At 39.3% G+C, this 24948-nt stretch overlaps 1 pseudogene; it reads right to left on the bottom strand.

Moving 5' to 3' along the window:
• Nucleotides 1-5956: 5956 nt before the first annotated feature.
• On the bottom strand, nt 5957-24167 carry LOC105065213 (TBC1 domain family member 17-like; annotated as a pseudogene).
• Nucleotides 24168-24948: the final 781 nt, after the last annotated feature.

Raw genomic sequence — 24948 nt, 5'->3', positions numbered from 1 at the left:
TTGCATTTTTGATATGTTGTTAATTAATTAAACACATGCAGCCTTCCTGTGAAGTGAGTCAGTGTTCCTTATTTCACGTGTGAGGAAAAAAGGACAGGGAGGATAAATTACTTGCCATTTTGCCAACCAGTAGCATCTCCCCAGCCATATTGCTAGAATTTCCAGTGGGGTTCAAAGAATGACTTTAATTTCAAAATTAGTCTGGGTTCATGCGAGGCCACTTAGGTGAAATTTCCAGGTCTCTGAAGTCATTCACTTGGTCCTGCTTGGGAGGTTGATAACGGTCAGTCTACTAGGGTCTACTAGGAAGGTGTGGGGTTTTAAGTGCTTCTCATGGTGGCTTAAATTAGCACTTGTCTTGCTTTCTTAGTATAAACTTGCCATCCCTGAGTGCCACTTATGTGCTATACAGAACAAAGAGCAAGCTTGCTGGAGAATTAATTAATTCAATAATTGGTGGCAAAGGAACTTGAAACTTTGCCAGACCAGCAGCCCAGTGTGATTTGTCACAACAGAATAGAAAAATACCTGAGGAGTGAGTTTCACATTATTTTTTGGGTACTGTAATAATTCGCAATAAGGGAAAGGGGCTGTTGAGAGCAAATATTATGGATCCAATTTTTCTCTTGCACGATGGGAGCTCACCATGTAGACTGATCTCCTACATAAGATGGAACACTTGTATTGGTAGAGGAGGAAAGTAAATAGATTGTCATGGGAGAGCTAACTGCTTTGGAAGCCTGGATCAATCCACATAAATCAGTGAGGATAGTATGTCTCCTTAAGCAAACTGTACAGAGAGGGCACAGAAATCATAGGGTTTGCAGATGCAAATGGGGTTTAGAAAACATCTAGGATTTTGAAGGATAAGACATCACCTGTTGGTAGTGTTGGTAGGGTGGCAGAAAAGGAGGACTGGAAAATCCAGTATTAGATTAGAGAGAGATATGCCTGGAAGATGGAAATACTTAGACTGATTCCAGCTGTGTGCTTCATTCCACTATCTGTAAATATAGAGATTATCACTCTTGCATTTTGCAAGTGGGAAAGGAACTAATTAATTAGAGGAAAAGAGGATGTTACAGTATTGGGACATTTTGAATTTCAATGGAGAAGTTGTCAGAGTGTTTCAGAATGAGTCAGAAGGAGCTAAATGTTTAGGGGTGCATGATTTGTGAGTTCATGATTCAGAGGGGGAATTTTATATGCTAAAAAATGTCACTGAGTAAGTGGGTTTTGGGCTTTTTTTTTCAGTTCAAATTTGCCTTACTAGCAGCAAAATTCTAACATGATATGATTATACTTAAGGAACTATGTTTTAGACATCTGAAACAAATAATTCTATAGATGAATTTTAATTTTGTCATTTCTTATAATGACCTTTTTGAAATGAACTTTGATAAAAGCATCAGCAGATGCTGAATGGCTGGATGAAGCACTTCATGTCAAGTTCTGAAGAGGGTTCAGAAAGGATTAAGTAAAAACATATTCATAATCTGAAGTACTACTTTCAAGATGTATCAAAATACTTAAAGATTTCTATACTCTTTCTTCCTCTACACTCTTTCTAGGGTGGGTCTATCTTACGGAATAATCGAGAATATGGAAAAAATTAATGTACAAATACATGAATATATTACTTACAGTTGTAAAATAGAAAATATTTTGAAAAACAAGAAGCAAAGAGAATAATTTCCAAATAAATTACAACACATCCACTTGGTAGAGCATGCTACTTAAGCACTATTAAATATCAATAAAATGATAGCTATGAATACTATATTATGAATATGTAAAAGCATATAAACTTATGATTAATGGAACATTTAGGATAATAATAACTAACATTTATTTTGCACCTACTAGATAACATCTCATTTAAGTCCTTTAAATGTTTTAACTCACTTAGTCATCACAACAATCTGAAGTGGTAGTAGTATTAGCATCCCCATTTTGCAAAGGAACCGAGACAGAGAAAAGTAAGTAATTTTCTAAGATTACACAGCTAGAAAGATGTAGAGCCATCTGGCTCTAGAGCCAGGATATAAAATTGTATCTGTCATATGATTAAAACTATTTATAAAGCATCTATGAGGAGAGAATAGGTTAATTCTAGAAAGTGAGAACACTTCTTAAATACAACCAAATTTCTACAAGGCTAATATCTTCTGTGGTCCTCTACTCAACTAGCCACATAAATAAGATCTTGTTAGGGCTGAAAGTATTGAATGGATTGTGTGGCTCCCTTTGGGAAAATGTGCAGTGTTTTCCTGGCACTACATAGGTAATCTGTAGGGGTATTAATATAGTTCACCATTTGCTTTCTCTCTTGTGAATCCAGTTAGACACAACTGGAGACCAGAAGAGGTGGCTGATATTGGCTTGGATAGAGCCAGATACAACCCTGCAAATTGATAACGGCCTTTGGAGGACTTACTGGAGCCTGAACTTCAGATTCACGTGAGACTATATTATGATTTTGTTATATGACATTTGATTGCTATGTACAGTTCACAAATCATTTTTATTGTTATCTCATTTGATCTTCACAAAAAGACTACCTTTATTTTGCAGATAAAGAAAATGAGGTTCAAAGATCTCTCAAATTTCATAACCTGAATCCAAACCCTATTATCCTATTCTTTTATACAAAAATGTAATCACACTGTATATGTGTACATACCTATATCCTTACATGTATGTATTTATGCCTCTCTCTCTATCCCATCTATCATTATCTGTTTAGTTTTCCTGCAACTTGCTTTTCTCACTTAATAGTATATAATATCCATCTCTCCAAACTAAGATATAAATCTGACTTGTTCTTTCAGTACTCTTGATAAGCCATAACCAAATGGATGCATCTCAATCCACTCAACCACTCCATTCTTGTGAACGTGTAGGTTGTTTCAAGTTTTTGCTATCATAAACACAACTGCAGTAAACATCCTGGTATATATGTCCTCGTGTACTGGTACTTTAATTTTTATAGGGTTGATTCCTAGAAGTAAAATTGTTGAGTCGAGAGTATGCACTTTTTAAATTTTAATATATCATTTCAGATTCATCTCCAAAATGGTGGGTCACTTTCCCATTGTCCTGTGTCTGGAAGTGCCTGCTTGTCAGCACCCTCACCAGCACTGCTAGTTGTCACTGTAGTCTCTTACAGGATCAACCTGGGTATTCTGACTTTAAATCTAGGTCTCTGTCTTTTCAATTAAGATGTCTCAAATAACAGAGACTTTGGGCAGATTTTTAAAAAAAATAATTATCTGTAGGAGATTATGCACAATCTAATAGGCATGGGTTCTGTTAAGAGGCAGCTTTTGGCCTCAGCCACTGCTTTGTATACACACAACATATCAATAAATAATAACCATTATGGTTGAACATTAGAGTTGACAGTGTAGTAAGTTATGAACAAATCTCCTCATTAGCAGCATTATTATTTTGGTGTCTGCAGCAATCTGGTAGTCACAGCTAAGTTGAAACAAGAGCCATTATGTATGTAAGACATTTTTAGCTCATTTACTCTGAACTCACTTTGCATACAAGAGCACTTGGCCCATGCCATATGGTATAATGTCAGAACAAGATGCAAACTGAAGTGAAGAGGAATAGGACCTCTGTGACATGAGAGTGTATTATGTGCTTGGATGCTTGTGGCTTTAGAACTGAGCTAGTGGCTTTAGAACTGAGCTAACAATTGTTTCTGAGCAGATTCAGATTTTAATTTCCATTTGAGTGACCTACATATTTTCTTGTTGAAATGGAAGGGCTACTATCCTAATATATTTATTTATGTATGTATGTGTTTGCTGATTAGTCAAGAGTTGGAATTGTGACACTGCATTACTGGACTTAATTTTCCTTTTTAAAAATTCTTGTTAAATACGTCACAAGCTGAGTTTGAGAAGTTACTTTGAGTGCTGGATTGGACAACCTTTAGCTTGTCTGGCATCCATTTACCTTTTTCTAGTAATAGCACCTTGATTTTACTCTGGGGACCCTCCCTCCCCAGCTCCTTCAGCCATGAGAATGGGGCTCAAGTGCAGTACTTCCCTCCACCCCAGATCTAATATATTGTTCCTTTGGCATGTGGTTAGTTCAAGGATGGGCATGTAACCTAGTTCAGGACAATGATACTCAATTCTGGGACATTTCTTAGAATTATGAGGAAGAGATAATCTCTCTGCAGTGATTGCGAGCTCTAGGCTGATGTAAATCTGAACTACAAGGTCTTCATGAGGATAAGGTTTACTTGAGAATGAAGCCAACCCACAAGTTAGAAGAGCCAGGAGGTGGAGAGAAACTGAATTCTGATACTACTGGAGCCCCTGGCTCAACTTTCTGATGTTACTGTTTTGTGAGGCAACAATTTCCCTCCTTCTCCTTATTTTTAACTTCATTCATTTTCAGTTGAACTTCATTTTGAGTTGAACAACTTCTTTTAGTTGCATCCAAATGAATCCTAACTGATTTAGGTTTTTAAATTGTTTTTATTTTTCTACTGCATTATTTGCATGATTTTTCAGTAGATTCACTATTTCACTGCATAAACAAAGATTTTTTTTAAAGCTATTTCCAATGCAAAGTATTAATTAGATTTAAAAAAAAAAACAAACAGAAACTAAGAGATAAGCTCCTCTTTGGAAGTTCCACAAACATAAAAAGTTCGTGTCTCTTATTTTTCTAGTTAGTTTGTTTAGCACATTTTTAGGTCAAATGTTGGCATCTGAGTTTCCTTCCTTCTTGGTCAAAACTAACAACTTTATGGAATATTTTTAGGTTTTTAGTTCTTCAGATAATAGCACACAGAAGATTATTACTCTAGCACATTAAACATTTCCCTGGAGGCTGAGAATACAGCAAAAGCTACTGATAGAGCTAGCTGAAGTCAGTTCCTTTTTTAGGGACTCATTCATGTGAGTCACAAATGATTTCTTAGCTTGCCCTTTTTTGTGTCTTGTTCCAGACACCTAAAGCAGACTTTGGAAATTAATATTCCTTTCTCTGAGATGAGATAGATTATATGTTAACTGTCTTACAAGAGTCAATAAGAATGCTTATTGTTTTAGAAATAGGGTGTAAGGGTGGGTGGGGAAGACAGCATATTTTCCCCCAAACAAGCTAGGTGAGAGCAAGTCATCCTCCGTTTAAACACTGAAGATCTAATATTTTTCTCAACAAAAAGAGCCACAAAACAAGACAAATATTTCTTCAATAGTCTCAGAATGGCTGTGTGGGCAAGACTGGGAGTCACCTGAAGCAGGGACATACAAACAAGAACAGCACTGCAGGACTATGCACATTGAAAGAGACATCTTTCCTGAATTGTAAAAGTGTAAAATGTACAGGAGGAAGCAAACGTTCTTAGAAATACCACTGCTATAAACTCTACACTTAAACCACGCCCTATGCAAGGCAAAAGCAAAGACTAAAAACTGCCTGGAATTAGTATTGAGGGAAATTATGTGACGAAATGACACTCCAAACACAGGACATAGGCATAATAGGACAGCGTGGAGCACACCGAGTATGAAGGACAGTTTACCGGAAGACCTAGGCAGGAACTTTAGAGCCGAGACATTTCCCTCAGCAATACCTGATTGAGTCTTCACCAGTTTTCTTTCTCTCTTCTCTCTCCTCCCTCTCTCTCTCCCTCTCTCTCTTTCTAATTAAACGCCAGTTTATTTTTCTCACATAACAAGCTAGTAGGCAGGGTCGCATTGTGAGCAGCTCTGCAGGCCCTTGCGTCTCCGTTTTCCCAGGGAAATGTGTCCACACAGCTAAATGTGGCCGCACCCGCATCCTCACTCTTCCAAATGCCGCAAACTCAGGGAGGTAAGGGAGCCCTGCCTCCACAAACCCCCACCACTCACCCCCAAGGGGCCTCCTCTTGTGGCTCATTGGCCGGACCAGGGTCACTTGGCCAGACGTGGCGTCTGCAGAGTGGTCAGAGGGGTCGAGCCACCACCCCTTCCCACCCAGGCCCAAACCAACGACGTGACCCAGCAGGCCCCGTAGGGTCAGGAGTCGCACCTTCCTCAGACCCCCCCCGGCAGGACTCCAGGACTCCAGGCTGCTGTCCCACTGCGGGACCCTGTCTGCTGAGGGGAGGCCGAGCCGGCAGGGCACCGGTGGGGGATAGTGGCGGTGGAGGAAGGGAGCGAGAGGCTGTGGGGCTCTTAGGACGGCACCAGACCTAGGACCTCCTGCACGTCGCGTGGCAGCTCGCGGAGGGTTGGGGGATAGGGATAGAAAAGTCAGAGGTTTGATGGGGTTGGGGGTCTTTGGGAGGGGTCAGGGACTCACGTGGCAGGCGGTCAGCGGCGAGTAGAGGGCTTCGGCCCGCATCAGCGCGTCCTCCACACTCGGCTTCGTGGTCAGCCCATTATGTGCTTGAAGGTCTCGCTGGAGCAGAAGCCGGGAAGCGCGAGGGTGTCCACGTCCAGGAAAGCGCAGGCCGCCAGCAGATGCAGCCCGTCCCCAGAATCCCCCACAGCCGAACCACTTCCGGGAAGGGGAATTCCCCTCCTGGACCCCCTTAAGCAGCCACCGGCCTCAGAAGCAGAGAAAGCCAGAGTCCTGGGAGTCCAGCAAGTCCCGAGCAGCGCGTCAGCACCTGCAGGAGCTTCAGGAGTTGCTCCAGTTGCCGCTTCATTATCTCCTCAGAGTTCCTGGAGCTCTGTGAAGCCACAAAAGCACCAGAAGGCATCCATCTCGTTCTGAGAGACGGAGAGAATCAGGAAGAGAAGGTCACTCGTGCCCTGGATGTAGCCGAGGTCGTCGTGGTACAGGCAGTAAGGGAGGCGGAGGAGGTCGCTCGTTCGGCAGGCGCAGCCCCGGGTTCTCACGACCCTCAGAGAATGTGTTGATCGGGTATCTGTGCGGGGGTGGGTTCCTGCGCTCCCGCCCTGGGCCTGAAGATTTCCGGCTTCCTCAGGCGGTACTCGTCAGTTTTCTTGCGCCTCGTGCTCCTCAGCGGAACCCTCTCAGCTGAGGTACCCCGGGAGGAACTGCTGAGCTTCGCGCCTCAGGCTGGGGTCGAGACCCTGGGGACCTCCCCTGGCCACACGCAGCCCTGCCCAGCTCTCCCCGAGTGAGCACTCGGCTCCTCAGCCCTGAGAAGAGCCGGACTCTTCGCTACAGGGACCTGCTGCAGACGGCTCTCGGCGCCAGGGCGGTGAGCCCCACTCCTCCTCAGGGCAGGAGGCGCCCGGAAACGACCTCCGACCCAGGCCCTGGGGGTCTTCCGGGCGGGAAAAGGGTCGGAGAGGCTCCCTCCTGGTGTGGCTGCAGGGCTCCCGGGAGGAAGACATTGGTCACTCGGGAGACACTGCTGAAGGTGGTGGAGCAGGAATCTTGGAGGAAGCGAGACACCACATTGGAGCTGGCCTGGTCGAAGAGCTGGAGGTGGTGGAAGGAGTTGGAGAGGGCCGAGGAGTCGCGGAGGAAGACGAGGCAGAAAAGGTGGTCCTGTAGAGCGCTGGCCAACAGCAGATGAGATAAGGACACAGAGCAGAGGCAGGGTGGGCAGGAGCCTTCAGTCTGCGGACCAGGACCAGGTAGGCCCAGCTGAGGCCCGACTTTGAAGGGTGTATGGACTTGAGCTCCTTCCGACTCACTCACCGAGAAGGCCCAGAAGCCCCGGCGGGAGCTGGGCTCTGCACCTCTCGTGGACTGTGAGTGGCGAGGCCATGGCTGCACCGTGCTGAAGACGGCCCCGTCAGGTTCATAGTCCTGGTCAAAGGTCAGTTCATCCTCAGAGGTGCAGGAGTCACCTGCACCGGTGTCCTTCTTGGAGAAGAGGATTTGTGTGGAATCTCTAGCCTCCTGAGCAGAAGCCCAGTGCAGGAGGATGTCATTGTCCTCCACAACACGGATGATGCCAGCGATGAGGGAATCCTGCTCTTGGTGCTTCTTGGCACTGGTGTGCAGGTACGTGTCTCTTCACCAATTCTTTAATAAGTGGAGTTGATGCAAAAGAGAAAATATTTGTCGAATGAGATTGGCCATATACTATGCTGAGTATTTCTAGGTCAGATGAATTTTGTATTTTCTTTTGTGTAATTTTTGCTTTCGTCAAATATATAGAACACTGCTTATAGTTCTTATTCCATAGGAAGGAATCTATCATTGTAGTTAATCATTTGTAGTTTCCATGAACGGTTTAGGCTGATGCATCTCTCCTAAGTGGTACAGTTAAGATCCTGATGCCCACTGTGGGGGGACTGGAGGAGCACACCTTGGTGGAAGGATGTCCTTGTTGAGGTGATTTCCATGTGATCATACCTTTTGGGAAATCCTCCCAAGCAGTGTATTCCAGGAGGTAGTGGGCTTCAGGCCATTCATTATATCTCCAAAGCCACAGCTCTGGGCACGTACAAAACCAACTCCATGGATGCCCTTTTTAAATAGCAAAACTGATTGGTACAAAGAAATATTCCTAGTGGGACCTCTGTTTCCTTTACTTATCTGGATCTTTTCTTCTCCCCACCCCCCAAAAAAAATTTATTGTGGTAAAATGTATGTAACATGAAATTTATCATCTTAACCATTTTTAAGTGTTCAGTTCATGGGTATTAAATACATTCATAATATTGTGCAACCATTACCACTATCCATCTCCAAGTTTCTTTTCATCTTGTAGAACTAAAATTCCATACCTGTTAAACAATAACTCTCCATTCCTTCTTCCCTCCAGCCCCTAGCAACAACTTTTTTTTTTTTTTTTTGGTTTGGCTCTCTTATTGATAATATTGTATGGAGCTATAGGAAATGCAACGAGGAAGAATGGAGCCTGTACTCTGTCAAGCATCCAACACAGTTGTATGACAAGTTACACAAGTTCCTTAAGCGCTCTAGCCTCAGTTTCCTCATTTGTAAAATGGGGATAATAATGGTACTTACCACATATGATTTTATGAGGAAGAAATGGATTAGTGCATGTAAAATATTCGAAGCAGTACCTGCTACATCCTAAGTACTAAATAAATTTTAGTGATGGTGATGATGATGGTGATGATCTCTCATTAGGATAATTGCACTTGGTTAAATTAGTCAGTTGAAGCAGAAAATGAAGTTTTATACCTGACATAACCCCACCAGGCTATGTGGGACTGGAGAGTCAGCTGTGAGAATAGTCTGGTTGTTCAAATGGCCTGTTTACTATTACTGTTAGCTTATTCACTTTGTGTAGACTTACAATGTTATTTTCTGTTGAAAGCACCCTATGGTAATGTGAAGGATACAAATTAATCAACATTTTTCATGTAGGAGTGAACCCATGTGTCCATCACTGAGGTTAACAGTCATGATAGTGACCATATCATTGTCTGGAAAATTTTGGCTACTACCAGAGAAAGTATCCAAGGAGCTGTTATAAAATTGCTGTTGTAGAAATGGATATTTTCCTTATATAACAACATCTCTTGCTGCTTCCAACTTGGGCTTTAAATAGCTTGAGATGATATTGTTTGAGATTAAAAGGCCAAACTGAGCATGTGCTTACACATGATCCACTGATGCTTTGCAGACAGTGACTAGAGATTTTTTAATTCCCCTTATACCTAGATGCTGTTATCTGTTTCCATGACACTTGTTCTGGAAATGGCACTGAGCATATTCAGCCACTGCAAGTGATGGATTAGATAGTAATTGATGTGTGTTACGAAACTCACATCTGGGCCTTCCACCAACTGAGAGTCAGTTTGATTTGATCTGGCAAAAAGAGTTTCAAAGCATTTGGTTTTTAAATTATAGTGATTTATAGAAAAGTGCCTCTTCAGATGACTATCAGCTGGTAGCAGGTTGAGTTCCCAGAAAAAGGGCTCTTTCATTGTCCTAATTTTTCCAAATGGCACACCCACTAGGGTACTTCTTTTCAACATGGCCTCCTGGGGCTATTTCTTCCATTTGTTGGATATGCTGCCTGCAGATTGAATCAGTGACACTAAGATTGTAGTTCACTGTGCTGTAAATTTATTTTGGGTTATTGGATAAAACTTGGATTATCAAAACTGTGAAAATAAAGTACTTCAATATGAAGTTGGAAATTTAAAAATCTTCACAAATTTATGTGAGCAATTTTTTTTTTCAATTCAAAGTACATAGTGTTTGCCCCACAAAAATTCTCATGCCTTAAATTTTCTGGTTCCCACATTCCCTTCTTTCTGTCATGTTACCTCTTTAGTGAACAAGATGTAAACATTGAATACCTTTCTCCTCTCTCAACTCCTTTTCTAGCAAAGCTTGCAGATATTAATATCAGTCTTTTATTCTTGTTTTGGATTTCCCTTAGTATGTTTAAGTTTTTGTCTATATTTTACCTTTTCTGGGTATTTGCACTTTAGGCTTTTTATTTCTGTTTAAGAAATGAAAGATTCCTGTCCTCTGTTAAAGGAATTTCAAGTATCATTAAGCAGCAAGGGAGTCTTTCTAGAATGGATGTGGCAGCCTTCCAATATCATTCTAGACCTTGTAGTAAGACAGTTGCTGAAGGTAAACCTGATTTAATCAAACTGGGAGGGATGTGAAAGAGAAGAATGAGGAATCACCTTCTACTTAGCTATGGCTGCTGGAAGCCTATACCAGGTGAGGAACGAAATTTTTTGGTGTGTTCCGTAAATATGTCTCCTATATAGGTCCCCAGGGTAGTGCTTCTCAAGCTTTAATGTACATATGAATCACGGGCATCTTTTTAAAATACTGATTCTAACTGCAGATTTTGGGTGGGGCCTAAGATTCTATGTTTCTAACAACCTTTTGTGTGATGCTAATGTGGTTGGTCCCTAGACCACACCATTGGAGTAGCAAGGGTCTAGAAGGGTTTATGCTCACAAATCTTCCTTTTCTCTTTTTGACTTTCTTCTCCTTTTCCCGAGATAAAGTTTATATAGATATACATTATACATTATGGCACATTAAATGTTATTGTTGCTAGTAATTGTGACGGTTCATATGATAATCCCTTTAAATTAATCAAATGGCATTATTCAGTTAAAAAATACTTATTAAACATCCACAATGTGCTAGGTGTTTTTCTACATACTAGGCATATAGGAGTGAGCAAGACAAAATCCTTACCCTCTTGGAGCTTTTATTCTGCTGGGTAAAGCAGACAATTACCAAACAATAAATACATATACAAATTAGTGCCAGATGGCAGTAAGTGCTATGCAGAAAAATAGGCTAAGATGAGGCAATAGAAATTGATGGGCTAAGGGTGGGGGAGATGGAGGTCTATGGTAGGGTTGTCCTGAATGAACACTTCTCTTCTCTTCAAATCATAGCAAAATTTCAATTATCCAGTTAAATTATTAAGCAAGCTAGTATTTAATTGAAATACTAGAAAGCCATCAAAGGATTTATTGGATGAAAACAGAAATTGTACTTTCTCAGTGTTATCAGATTTGAATTGGCAGATGTAGTGTACACTGAACTACGAGGTTCTTCCTAGGAGTAAACCACTCACAACCCGATGTGTATAAACTCTTCCAGGGTATTAGGGCATCACTTATATTACCCATTTGCACCTCTGAGTAGCCTTGAACATTAATAACTTCTGAAAAAAATTAATGAAACTTTTCAAAAAACTTATCATCAAGAACTTACATAGACTATAACTACATAAATATAGTCATCTGATTTTTGATAAAGCAGCAAGGGCAATAAATGGAGCAAAGACAGTCTTTTCAACAAATGCTGCTGTAACAACTGGATATTCATATGCCAAAAAAGGAATCTAGGCATAGACCTTACAACCCTCACAAAAATGGACTGAAAATGATCTATATCTAAATGTAAAAAGCAAAGCTATGAAACTCCTAACAGATAACATAGGAAAAAACCTGGATGACCTTCACGGCAATGATTTTTTAGATATAACACCAAAGATATAACATCTATGACATAAATAATTGATAAACTGGACTTCATTAAAATGAGAAACCTCCACTCTGGAAAAGACAATGTCAAGAGAATGAGAAGACAATCCACAGCCTGGGAGAAGATATTGCACAAGACACATCTGATAAAGGACTGTTATCCAAAAATACACAAAAAAATCTCTTAAAAGTCAACAGGAAGAAAACAAACAATTCAGTTAAAAAGTGGGCCAGGGACCTTACCAGATATTTCACCAAAGAAGATATACAGATGGCAAATTAGTATAGAAAAATGCTTTACATCATATGTCATCAGGCAAGTACAAATTAAAACAACAAGATACCACTAAATACCTATTTGGAATGGCCAAAATCCAGAACGCTTGACAACAGCAAATGCTGGTGAGGATGTGGAACAACAGGAACTCTCCCTCATTGTTATTGGGAATGCAAAATGGTACAGCCCCTTTGGAAAATAGTTTGGTGGTTTCTTATAAAACTGAACATACTTTTAGCATACAGTCCACCCTTAATATTTACCCAAAGGAGTTGAAAACATGTCCACATGAAAACCTATACAGGAATGTTTATAGCAGCTTTATTCATAATTGCCAAAACTTGGAAGCAACCAAGATGTCCTTTAGTAGGCAAATAGATAAATAAACTTTGGTACATGTAGACAATGGAGTGGTATTCAGCACTAAAAAGAAATGAACTGACAAGCCATGAAAAGACATGAGGAATCTTAAATGCATATTACTAAGTATAAGAAACTGATCTGAGAAGGCTGCATACTATATACTATATAATTCCAACAATATGGCATCTGAAAAAGGCAAAGCTATGGAGACAGTAAAAGGATCAGTGGTTGCCAGAGGCTGGGAGGGAGGGAAGAGGGATGAATAGGCAGAGCACAGAGGATTTTGAGGGCACTGAAAATACTCTAAATGATACTATAATGATGAGTACATGTCATTATACCCTTGCCCAAACTCACAGAATGTGTAATACCAAGAGTGAACCCTATGGTAAATATGGACTTTGGGTGATTATTATGAGTCCAAGTAGGTTCATCAATTGTAACAAATGTAGCACTCTGATGGGAGATGTTGATAATGGGGGAAACTATACAAGTGTGGGGCAAGGGATATATAGGAAATCTCTGTACCTTCTCAATTTAGCTGTGAACCTAAAACTCCTCTAAAAAAAATCTCTTTAGAAAAAAAAACCTATTTATCCACTTTCCTCGCTTCACTATATGATCAGGGGTTCTGAGACTGCCTTTGGTATTCATAACAGGGCAAACCTCCTCATTTTATAAATGAACATCCTGAGGTAAAGAGGATGGGTGTTTAATGACCAAAGCTCCACTGGTCGGTGGCCAGTAGAAAAGCTCAGACTCTGAGTGTTGGTCTCTAACTTAGCAGCTTCCCTGTCTTTTTGCTCTGCACTGTTGTCTCTGGCAAAGAGTGCTTTAATAGGTAGAATTTAATAGTGTTTTAAACATAATGTTCTTTAGACCTTTCAGAGAAAAGATCAAACAAGTATGCTAATTCAGATTTCTTTTTTGTCCATGAACATACAGAGCTATGTGATCAAATAGTGTAGATTCCTAGCATGTCTGTGTCATTGCATCTGTATTTGGTTGGTGCAGAATTCAGGAAATATCAACAACAATAGTAAATTGTTATCTTTCAAATGAACTAACATCTTTTTAAAAAAAAAGAATGGATGATGGCATGGTATGGCCAGTATGGTAGAAAAAATAAGCGTTACTTCAGAGGAAAGCAGCTGCTGCTACATGATGCACTTTTGAAAAAGACAGGACAAAGTCACTTCCAAGCAAGTTTTCTGTTGCAAGGAGAATGCTAACTATGTGTCATTGCTCTAAAAATTTGTAAATCAACAATGTTTGTTTATATTAAAAAATACAATTGATACTAGAATTCAATAAGCTCTTTTGGTGGCAGGTGAGTTGCTGAAACACTGGCAGTCCCATTTTGGGGTTTTTTTTTTAGCCCTTAGGCTGTCTACTTACACTTGCAAACAAGATAGGTAAGAAGCAAGCAAAAACCATCTGGGCAATATGTCTTCTTAATTTAAGGTTGGTTTTTATTTCTTTTGTAATTTGAACCTCTGGTTTTACCTCTATTTGATCCGTCAGCAATTGGTTTATATTTGCCCTTGTTTGAAGACTATGTACATAAAACAAAGAAAATTAGTGTAGCAAGACTATTTACTGTTGCATGGCAAATCTCTATTGTTACAATCACTGATCATTTTGGAACCATCATGTGAATTATACCAATAGTAATTCCTTCAGAAAGAAAATTTTGAGGTTTTTGCCAATTGAAGTTTTCAGTGTAAAAACAGATTTTCCAAATGTAGCAAATTGTTGGTTCATTTACTAACCATGTTTGTTTCATGTATTTGCATTTGCCAGACAAACACTGAGAATATATATTTTAATTTTATTGCAAAACTACCATTTCAAGGCATACCGTGAAATTACAATTTATGTTCCTGAGATTTTTGTAGTTTTAGAATGATCATTTCAGTTTAGCCCTGGGTACCTTATACCATTATGCGAGGAACACTTCCAGTTTAAACATATATAATTTATTTTTAACAGATTTTGCTTGGAGTACACAAATGAAATGTAACAGTCATTACAGAGATTGTCTTAGTTCATTTACTAAACATGAATCCATGTCCTCCTTTCCTTTATTCTGTGCATGACTTTTAGCTGGGCTTCTGTTATTGGCTTTGTTGCAAATTGTAAGTTGAAGAAGGAGGCTCCTGGCCATGAGGTCCTTTTTAGGGGACAGTCCTGGCAAGTGATGTGTATGTGTGTGTTAATCAAATACACTGCATATTTTATGTAGTTCCTTTGGAAAAATCAGATTTCTAAATTGATCCTTCCCACATTCCCAATGCCTTTACATGAGGAACTCTTCTATGCTTCAAAACCCCCAATCAGCCTTGATCTTGAGAACTTTTCTCTTTAGAAGATGATGGTTTCACTTTTTGAAGTTGTTTTGCCTTTATTCAGAATAAGTTGTTGAAAACTCAGCTTCTAATTAGAATCCTTATTCTCTCATCAAGCATAACAGATCAAACAAAGGTGGACTTTCTGCATGTCACAGCTCCTTGAGTTTCCAGCAGAAATTACCCATCAGTAAGCATATAAATTTAAATAATGTGAAAACATTGTGAGATAGGCTCTGTATGGGACCTATGCCCAGCAAGTTTTGGCCTTCGGATATTTACGTTGGGTTTGTGTTACCTTTGCACACCAAATCTTTGTGGCTTATTATGTATTTTCAAGCTCAGTACCCATGGTGTACAAAATAGTTCCTTTTTTTCTGTACTTAGAAGAATGTTTGAGGAAGGTCTCACTGTATAAAGATGTTTGTTGCTTGGACAGATATTATGCCATCTGAAACTGGAATTATGTAGAGCAATTATCAAGAGTGTAACAGAGATTTTAGATTCAGCAAATAGGCAGGGCTCAGAAATTAGGTTTTCATCAGTAGTGAATAAATCTCTCTAAAGGATTAAGGTGGGAGAGCAAGCTTTTGCAGATTTGTATTCACTGTGTACTGAGCTTTCATAAGATGCCATAAGGAGTTTTAGAACTTCTCTGGCAGAAGCTAAAACATAAAGACGGGATTCTGTAAGCGTCATGGGTTGTTAGGTGACTTTGCTTCAGGCTATCAAATAAAAATGGCACATGTCATTAGTCTTATGGAGAAAGGGTTTTAAATATCATTCTTCAAAATTATGTCCTCTTTTGATTTATTTGGTGGTCCGTTTTATTTGTCTCGTATTTCTGAAAGAGGCCTGTGATGCAGGATCATCCCTCTTATAATCTGACATGTTGAATTCCATATAATCCACACATTTTTCTTTGATATTGGACACTTTCCAAGCACTGAATTAATTTCTGCTGTTTTTTTTAAAAAACGAACAAACAAAACAGTCTTCTCAAGAGAGCAAAATAACTCAAATATGGCTGTGTCTTTACAAAGCAGAAGCCTAAGGCTCATGTTTGAAAAACGAAGAGTATTTAGCCCCTAGATGAAATACACTGGCCTCTCCATGATGATATTTTGATTGTCCTTCCAGCTTTCCTTCTATTATCTCTGATATCCAGTCATCAGAGGAGAAAGATGAAGTGTATCTTCATGGGGAGGCACATGGGTAATAAGAAGGTGGAAGTGACTTTAGTGGATAAAGATCCACCAAGCACTGGCCCGCAGGCTTTCATTACATAGAGGTTAGAGGAGCGCAATAAAAAGATCAAATTCAGCAGAGATAAATGGCACACATCATCTTAGCTGATCGATAACCAGCTTCTGAGAGTAACCACTGTCAGCTGAGCTGTATCAGTCTCTCCTGGAGACTCACCGAGGAGTGAAGATCACATCCTTTTCAAGCTTGGAGACCTTTAAAGTAAGCAAACCTATAGGAATAAAGGCGTGTTGCAATGATTTCTCTATAACATTTTGAGGGTCTGCTTTGTTGATGGAAACAGAATTATTTCACCAATGCAAGCAGCGTGAACTTAAAACAAAACAAGATAAATTATGCCATTATTGCCACATTTTTCACAGCTGCCTTACTAAACGCTGACATTTTAAAAGGAGTTTATATAAAGGGGAACGTTATTTTTGATACAATACTAAACTTGCATGTTGCTAAAGCGAATACTTTAGAACAGTCTGAGCATGTTCTGACTAGAACAAAGTCTTAGCAATGGCTTCCAGTCAAGCATAGCTACATATTTCATTTAGACATTTCTAGAATGAAAACAAGAGGGAACTCTTAAGAGGCCTTAAACCCTATCTCCCCACCCGCTCCTTCAAGTATAAATTTGGATAAGTGCAACGTACAGAAAATAAGCATCCAAATAGACTCATTTGATTATATGGCTTTTCTGTCTAGGAATTATGGAAACAGGATGCTTTATTTGATCTTGGGATATAATATTACTGAAAGTTTTTGCTAAGGTTAATAAAAAGGAAATTCAATAGATACATTAAAATGTCTGAAACAGGCTCGTGAGTTAGAACACTGAGCTCACTGCACTTAAAGATTGGAAATCAGAATTCTGATGCCACTCACTCAGCAGTGAGTCTGTGTATGTGTCTGTGGAGTGTGTGCGCATGTGAGTGTGTGTGTGTGAAGTGAGAAGTTGCTCTAGGAAAGTAAGTTTCTTTGGCTCAATATGTTAGAGCATGTTGCTTCAGAGAAACACCTTTTAATTGGTATTTAAAATCTTCTATCAATACAAATTAGTATAAGAATGACAGTTTTCTTTCCTGGAGATTGTTTATTATTGTTCTCATCAATATTTAACCATTGGAAAGCAAGGGAGGCCTAGGTTTTCTCAAAAATTGTTTGAAAATCTGTGATAATTTGAATCAAAATGCAGTCTGAGAAAACTCGGGAAACCTGTCTGGCTAGAAAGCTTTTTTCCTTTTCTCCTCCCTCCCCACTCCCTTCTTAAAGTTCTTCTGATATGTGAGCCCAGGGCAAGTTTAATTATAATTAGTTAATGTTAGTTAATTAGGTAATGTTCATACAGTGCTTTGAAGATGAAAAGTGTTTTAGAAATGCTAAGTGCTATCATTATTAATATCAGCAAAGGGGGAAAATTAAGCATGACGAACACTTTTAGAAACTGCGGAATCTGAACATGAAGTGCTTGGTGCCACATGACTCTCTGGTTCCACCATCTCAGCTCCTCCTGATGGAATGTGAAGCAGCCTTTTGTCTCCACTGTTTGGGCATCCAGAGCTCTCTTCCTCCTTCCCTGTCATGTGCTGCCACTGCTCAAAGAGGCAAGAGGTCAATCTCAGGCTAAACATCCCTCTAAATATGTGATCTCAAGCACATATACTCACACAAGCATATGTTCACACACACATAGCTCAGCCTTAAATGTGAGGTCATGCTCATGTTTATTTCTGAACTCAGAGACATTCCATAGGCTTCCACTTTTCATATTTTCTTTAATCTTTCTTGTTCTGTATTCTAGAAGGAAACAGTAGAAAATTAACAAGAACAAAAATAACCACTGTTCTTTGGATTATCTCATTTATTTAAGGAAATAAACCTGCCAAGTAAAAAGCATCTCTTACTTGCAAACACAAGGAATTCTCTTAGTTATAACTAAGATGCAAACTTGGGAAGCACTTGGCTTCTCAGTTGTAGAAATGCATGGCTGTCCCATGCAATTTGCAGAACAGAAAGCATTTATAGACCATGTTATCTCTGGACGGTGCTTCACACAACTTTTTATTAGCTATGCTGAGGAAAGTAGGTCAATATAATTTCTGATGTACAGAGAAAGAAAGTGGGCCCTGGCCAGAGCTAAGTCCAGATGAGGTTGGAAGTTGCTCTTTAGAGAGGAGTGCTAATTGGAGGCAGGACCTTCCTCCAATGTGTCCTCTGAATAGAAATAACATTTCTCATAGATTTAATTGTGAAGAGGCTTATAATTAACAATAGGTTAAAGCTTAGGATCTTGGAATGAAATAAATCTGTGTATAGTGGTAGAGAGACTAAGAGGCAGAAAGAGGGTTCAGGATCTACATTTCCACCTCACACTGGACTTCTACAAAGGAAGTGTAGATGATGATTAAGTGATCAAAGGTCACAGAAATCTATATAGGAAATTCATGTCGATTCTTCACTTCTTTGTTTATAGCACATTGATTCCTTGCTCCCTTTCCTTCACATAAATTGTTTAGTTGGAAGTAATACCAGGGAAATGGCATGGAAGTGTCTTGGAATTGAGTTAAATTATTCCCAAGAGTCCAAATTGGTTTCTTGCTGTTTGGTAGAGTAATTTGTGCATCTCACCGAAGGGCTAATGAACACTTCACTTTGGCACTTGGAAATAGACACATTCAGATCATGTTAATCAAACATAATTAACTTTCAAGGAAGGAGGCTGGGAGAGCGGGCCAAAACAAATATGCTGAAATAGAACAGAGATGAATGCAAAATCCTGCAGTTAAAAAAAAATCAACTGCACATACATAGAATAACTATGTGGTTTATTAAAACAAAGCAAGACAAGACAGCATCCACCCAACATTAAAGGCTTGAGTTGACTAAATAGCTCCATATGTATGCAGTGATACGACCAGAATGCAAAAGTGCTAAGGCCTCAGCTTTACATGGCAAGGTCCAGTACCAAGTGTGAAGAAGGGCTGCTCTGCCTGGTGACACCAGATTCCAAGGACTGAGTTTTCCTGGGCTTCAAATTTTGAGAATGCGTGAGTGTCTTAGAAGGAATGATTGAACCGGGAGTGATTTAGCCTGGAAAAGTAAAGATTCTGGAGTTAGGATGGTAATTTCAAATTAAAAAAAAAATTTTTAAATACTAAAAAGCCTAACACCTGGAGGAGAGATTAGGCCTAGAATGGGCTGTGGACAAAGAAGTAACCAGTGAAGATGTTGTTCTGGACTTTAAAGCCTGTTGTGTATCTATCCAGATCTCCTCCCTCATGCTGATCTTCCCTGCTCTCTTATCAGAATCCTTTGCCCATCCACACTGGGTTGCCTCACTTTTCCCCAAATGCACCTTTCTAGTCACCTGGAGGGCCCCTCCTCATCTTTATATTGTCCCTACTGCTTTTCTGTCCAATTGAATTCTTCAAAGTCTTGCCCAGTGGTTCTCAACCTTGGCTGTATATTAGAATTACCTAGAGAGCTTTAAAAACATTCTGTGCCTGGGCTCTTTCCAGAGCTTCTAATTTAATTGGTTTGGGGTGGGACCCCGGCATCAGTATTATTTTAAACTCTCCAGGTGATTTTAATGGAAACCTGGTGTTAAGGACCAGCGGTTTGGTCCCAACTCAACTTTGGTCATGCATTACTCTATTTGAGTTGTTTGTATGACTGCCTGCTGGAACACTCGTAATTAGTATAATGTCTGATTTAATTCATTGAACAAGAGCTACCTGCTTTATATTGTTAATCGTCTTTCAGAGTGCACGCATCTCATTTCTTCAGTTGAATCCTAAATCCCTTGGATTTATTTTATATTTCATATTTTTCTTCTTTCCAGCACAGTACCTTACACATAGAGCTGTGCATGTGTGAATTTTTCTTTGTTATTATAGAAAATCAATAAATATTTCTTCCTTAATTGGCAAATAAACTATAAAATTTGATAGTTGGTACTAAACATATGAAAATCATTATATCCAGAAATGTAGGTAAAAAAGGGTAGGTCATGAAAGTTTGAATTACTGAGTGAGAAGAGTATTTTGGGTGCATTCGGTTTTGCAGTGTATGTGATGGAGGGTAATTATGATGGTTTAATAAAGATGCCACTCGAAAGACAGAATAGTTGAGTTCGGGTGACCCTGGCAATGGGTTAGCATGACTTTACTCATGGTAAGTTGGGACATGAGACTGCAACAGCATAGGTTAATTTTCTGTTTCTGGTCAATGAGACTATCTTTGCTTTCTTTATTGTCTGAGACAGGGTGGCTTTTTGAATCACTGAACTGAATTATGTTTTAGCCCTACAGGTGGATTTGTTCAAGCCAGAACAAAAACTACATGCCAACAAACTGATGGAATAACTAAACTGTTAATAAATTCCACTGCCACCTAATAATAATACTTTGTATTTATATAGCGTCTTTCTTGGAGGAGCTCAAAACACTTTATAGGCACTGAAATTTAATCAAGTTGGGAATTTTTCAATCATAGTGGGAGTGAGATCCAGGTCTACACAAACCCCCAAGCCGTAAAGCTTGCTTTCCTTATTTACACATGTGGACCCTGTTAGTGTGGGGACTTCAAAAAGTCTAAGGCTCTTTGGCCTTAGAGACGTAACATGAAGTAAGCTGAAATTCATTTCTAGCCAGCTGGTGGTTAAACATCCAAACAATGTTTAAAATATTTTAACAAATGATAATATTAAAAAAAATCATGTGCAGCTGTCTGGCATTACTTTGTCACCATGACAATTGCTGAAATATAATGATCCCCCTGTTTGTGTTTCTAGTTATTATAGGAATAATTGTGAGAAGGGAGAGTAAATTTTACTTTAAGTTTTATTTATTGAAATTTTCTTATTTCTCTTTAATATGTATAATCTTTGAGCAATAAAAGGGACTGGTGAAGTAGAGGTTTCCACAGCATAGTAAAGGGTAAGAGGCTAAAAATAAAGATCTTGTGACAAAAGTGTTTAGTGGTATCTTGATTATTTTCACAGCAATTAGAATATCATTTTATGAAGGAGCCCTTTCAATAAGAGCTTCTAAACATGAACAAGAAATGCACCCTGTGATTAAATTTTAGAATTTTGGTTAATAATAAGAATCATGCAAATAATCCATGTCATCAAAGACTGATTAGTTATTTGAGCTTAATATTCAAATCTGTGCCCTGTGGTCTGTTGCATCCCTTGCCTCAGAACTTTCTTAGCACTTGGACTTAAGATTTGCTTGTTTATTGTGGAGCTGAATTTTTGTCTAGGCAACCACTTTCTTTTCTGGGGTCCTGGGGACTCAAAATGTGTTACATGTAGCAAGGTTTTATGTATCTTCTAAAGAGGCAGATGGAGTTGATTTTAGCATCTGCCATATTGTAGTGGAGTGGGTCTTCCAAAATTAGAATATCAGCTCTTCATTCAAAGAGACTTTGTAATTCCAAGTACAGTGCAATGAAAATTACTGGGCTCAGTAAGCATTTGTTGATTGATTTTCTTAATACAGGGTTCCCTAGGGTAAGATGATTATTACTGTAATGGTCAGGGTGACCTTAGGTGGAGCTGGGACCTTACATTTTGTAAAACTGAATCACATAGAAAGTTATTTATTTCAATTCTCCTTCAATTTTCCGTATAAAGGAGACAGGCTTAGCTGGGGCCTGATATGTTTTTAACATAAATACCTTAAACAAAAAGAGAAATATGAAAAGAAAATATGAAAATATTTAAAGACAAATATTAATTTAAAAAGCACAGATGATATGTGTATATATCATGGAAGTTGGTTTATAAGAATGACTGAATTCCCCTTCTATTTGGATTTATTCCTAGGTCTAACACTTGTTTTCACTTCCTCATATTTTTAGTCAGTTTCGCTCACTATTTTTTTTTTCATGTTTAACTCCTCGGAACCCCTAGAGTATATGTTTATGAGTGGCAAAACTCATTATTTTCTTCTAATGTTTTTACTGTCTAGGTACAAGGGTATCCCTTTGTCAAAGTTTTGTGAAAGAGTTAAGCATCCACTGCATGTGATACATGAAATTTTGATTCATGCTTTTAGAATAGTACTCTCTATGTACCATTCTTGGAAGAATTGGGAAGAGAGTTGTTCTGTGTTCTGTGATTCCATTGAGAAGTCTTGGTTGAGAAAGGTTTTTGAAGTTGTTTCTTGTCAATTCAAACCTATCAGCTTAATTATTTCTGCTCTGAGAACATTCAGCCATGTAAAGAAAGGGAAGAAATGTCAGGAAGAAGAAAGAAAAGGGCAGAGGATGGAGAAAAGTGTTGGGTGTGTAGAAATGGCAGGGAGGGAGAAAAGTGAAAGAGGAGTCTAACAAGGGCAGGGGCGGGAAATGAAGAATAATGTAAAGGCACATTGTGACTTCATATGTTTGTTTATGGAGTACTCCATGTTAACAAAACTATTTTTAAGTATCTTGAAATACATAATTTATATCCTGATAATGTTTGCTCTCAGGGGCTCAGTGGTTTCAAAGGGGAGGCAGATCTGGCCTCAAATTCTCACCCACAAATAGCTTTGTGACCTTGGGCAAGTGATGGAACTTTTCCTCTGAAATGCAGTTACGGTATCTGCCTTACTGGATCGCTGGAAGGATAAAATGGTAGTTGGTTATTATGGGAAAATAATAACAAAACTAACTATTACAACAATAGTAACAAGTACACTATAGAGCTGCAAACCCCATAACAAGCCCCATAACAAACCACGAAAAGGGTTTCTTTAAAGAGCTAACAAATAGTCCGAAGGAATGCAAGTTTCTCTGCTCTTGTCCTCAGCAACCCTTTGTATTTCATGTTGGTGATGCTCATTCCCTGGTTGTAGAGCAGGGAGCCTCCTGCTACCACTGTGAGTTCATGACACGAGGCTCTGGAATCTGCTTCTGGTCAACATCCAAGGGTTGACTTTAGGCGTCGTGGGGAGGGGCAGTTGAGGTAGTTGCTGTGATGTATAATGCCATGGGTTGGTGAATGTAAAAATAAGCAAGATAAGTTCTTCCCCGAGCTAAACGATGGCATAAGAGAATTTTTATTTCCGACATCCTTTTTGCTTTATTTTCTTCCTTCACAGGACAGCTCCTTTTCAGGTACACAGGATCCCTGTCTTATATCTCCTCCCTGTTATCACTCAACCTTCACTCTCACATCAAAACCACTCTCAAGAAAGCAGCTATTTTGTGTGAAATCAAGTTAACAGCACTACCTTTCCCAGGTGTGTTTTCAGTTTGAAGTTTTTATTGGAAGTTGTAGGACTTTACCCCTGTTACAGGAATTTCAGACAGTTCTAGAACTTTCTGGAAAAAGGCCCATGGGGGCAGAGTCTCATGAGCAGAATCCTGGAAAATAGCCATGTCCTCAGGCCTCATGGGCTAGCTTTCTGGGCTTGTCCTCAGTACTCAAGGCCAGTGTTTCCCAGAGCAGTCCTCATTTCAAATTTTCTATTCTATGTATAATTATGTCTGGCACATAGTAGGCACTTAATTCTTATTTTAATGGATTTGTTAGATGGTAATGTATATAGGCAACTTACATATATAAGTGCCCCCATCTGTTGGTGCTAAGTTGACCCACTTCCCTTTCTGGGGTAGCAGTAGTTCCTGACTCTCTTCAGACCTCCAAGCCTTGTAGTTTGCTAAGCATATTAACAGCAGGCTCAACTAAACACAGTAATTCATTCTTCCTCTCTCTTCCTTCCTTCCTCCCTCCCTCCCTCCCTCTTTCTTTCTTTTTCTTTCTTTCTTTCTTTTCTTTCTCTCCTTCTCTTCTCTCTCTCTCTCTCTCTCTCCACCCACCGCCACCAATCCAACTATCCTTTATAAAAAAAGTAGAGAGGAGAGAGTAGAGGCTTCCAGACACTTTCTTTGGACAATCCAATATTTTGGATAACTCTTCTTACCTTGCCCCTTCAAGAATCCAGGCTTAATAACTTTTTGGACAAAGTGTGAAACGCTGCCTCTTTCAACAGTGCTGTGTGGTGGAAGGGCCTCTTGAGATTTGCTGTTGCAGTCTGCTAGCATTTAGTTTTGATGTTATTGCTGCTGTTCTGGGTTTTAAATATTTTAATGAAAATTTTATTGCATTTGTGGACTGGCTTTTAGCAAAGGCTGCAGTTTAAAAAAATTCTAATAAAAGAATGGGAGATGTGTATAAAGAGAATTACAACTGAAACCTAGTTAACTCACACTTACAGAGTATTTTGTAAAACCTGATAGAACCTGATGTTGTTTTTGAAGGTAAAGTGCGTGACTAGGCACTGGAGAAATAGATTATGCCTCTCTTTCAGAACTTTTACAAGCACAGAAAGTCTGCGCATTCTTTGTTGGTTTGGTGAGTGAGTATTTGTCTCCTTCTTTCAAGTGGATTGTTATTGTTGTAATGAGGTCTCCATATTTCAGAGCACTGCCTGATTACACAGAAAACAAAGATGATGAAGAAAGTGATAACTTACCTAGAACACCTAGCCTTGTGTAACTATCTTCTTCCTCTTGCAAACAAGTGATGAAACCTTATCCACAAGAGCACTCTGTTTATAAATTTTATGAATAGGCCTAAATATCTAAACCTAAGTATAAAATACTTCCAATGAACAGTACAGCTCATTTTGTGAACTGTACTCTTTCCTCCCACCTCTGATTTTGATGCCTTCAGGCCTTTCCATAAAAAATGAACTTATGCAATCTAGCTAGGTAGTTTTCACAGTGCTTTAAAAATGCATTCTCTTTTTGGTGTGGTGGTGACAGGAGTGCCCTGTAGGATTGTGTGGGCTTGTCCCACCCTGTGCTCCCAAACGTCAAAAGA

This window comes from Camelus bactrianus, chromosome 5 (assembly GCF_048773025.1).
Source record: "Camelus bactrianus isolate YW-2024 breed Bactrian camel chromosome 5, ASM4877302v1, whole genome shotgun sequence".
Classification (NCBI taxonomy): Eukaryota; Metazoa; Chordata; class Mammalia; order Artiodactyla; family Camelidae; genus Camelus; species Camelus bactrianus.
The sequence above is the reverse complement of the archived record's forward strand: the minus strand, read 5'-3'. Positions and strand labels throughout refer to the sequence as shown.